Genomic DNA, 1,363 nt, shown 5'->3' on the forward strand with positions numbered 1-1,363 from the left:
ATTAGGAATATTGATTGGTACGGTCTGTACTCGTGCACTGACGTCATTGAAGGCACAAACAGGACACGTGTGTTCGACTTTCATGTCCGACTAGATCTCTGAAACCTCCTTGGTTCACCAAAGAGTTATCCAGTCTAAAGAACCTAAAATCAAGACTATTTAAAAAATCTCAAGAAGTTGGGTCTCCCTCTTCTCTTTCAAATTACTTAATAACTCGGTTAAATTGCACTGTTCTTAATGTTCAATGCTATAGGAACTACCTCCTTCGATGCAGGATACGTTTTTCACAGGACCCTAAACACTTTTACAGTATTGTAAACAGTAAGCGTAGCATTTTTGAATATGTCGGCAAACAATGATCAGGCAATCGCCGATCTTTTTCACAATTTTTTCAAACCACCTATTCCCAGGAAAGCTACCCAGGTCATATGTATCCATATAGTTTACCAAGGTCGAATGGTATGTTTAATGTAATGTTTAATGAAGGCTCCTTACTTCATGAACTTCAATTAGTTAAGCTCGTATTTTCACCGGGCCCTGACGGAGTTCCCGGCTGTGTACTCAGGTACTGTGCCGAGTCTCTGTGCGGACCTTAAAACCTTTGCTTAAACTATTCACTCTATCCATCCATTCTTCTAGCTTTCCCCCCATCTGGAAGTAATCTTTTATAATTCCTCTCCATAAGAAAGGTAGCAAGTCTGACGCTAAAAACTATAGAGATATATACACTGACTTCAGTAAGGCATTCGATACTGTAAACCATTCTCTTATTGCACAAAAGCTCGACCTTCTAGGGTTTCCGCCCAATCTTTTGAAATGGGTTTCTAGCTACCTGTGTTCTAGGTCTCAAAGGGTTCTTTTCAAAAACTCCTTACCTTTACCTGTTATGGTTACTTCTGGAGTACCCCAGGTAGCCATTTAGGCCCCTTACTTTTCACGGGGCCTCAACTGGGATGCAACTGTGAGACTGCCATCCTACCGTAGTAGACTTCTTTTAATAAATCTTCCATCCTTAGTTAGTCGTAGAAAAGTGCTTGGTGTAATTTTTATGCACAACTTGATCAAGGGGGATGTAGACAGCCCTGACTTGTTGAGCCGCGTAAACTTTACGATTCCCATTAGACCCACTAGAAACTATATTCCTTTGTTCCTTCCACTGTGCAGATCGAATTATGCCTTGCACGAACCCTTTAGAGTCTTATGCTTTGATTATAATTCCCTCTATCACATTATATCCTCGACTAACTCTCTTCCTCTTCTTAAATCTCTTATACTAGCCTACCTCTCCCGTAGTTAGTTTCATTTTAGCTTTGTCTTGTTTCTGACTTCGATAGTTTTGCTTGCTTAGCTATACTTGCTCGAT

Source organism: Drosophila guanche, unplaced genomic scaffold (assembly GCF_900245975.1).
Source record: "Drosophila guanche unplaced genomic scaffold, DGUA_6, whole genome shotgun sequence".
Lineage (NCBI taxonomy): Eukaryota > Metazoa > Arthropoda > Insecta > Diptera > Drosophilidae > Drosophila > Drosophila guanche.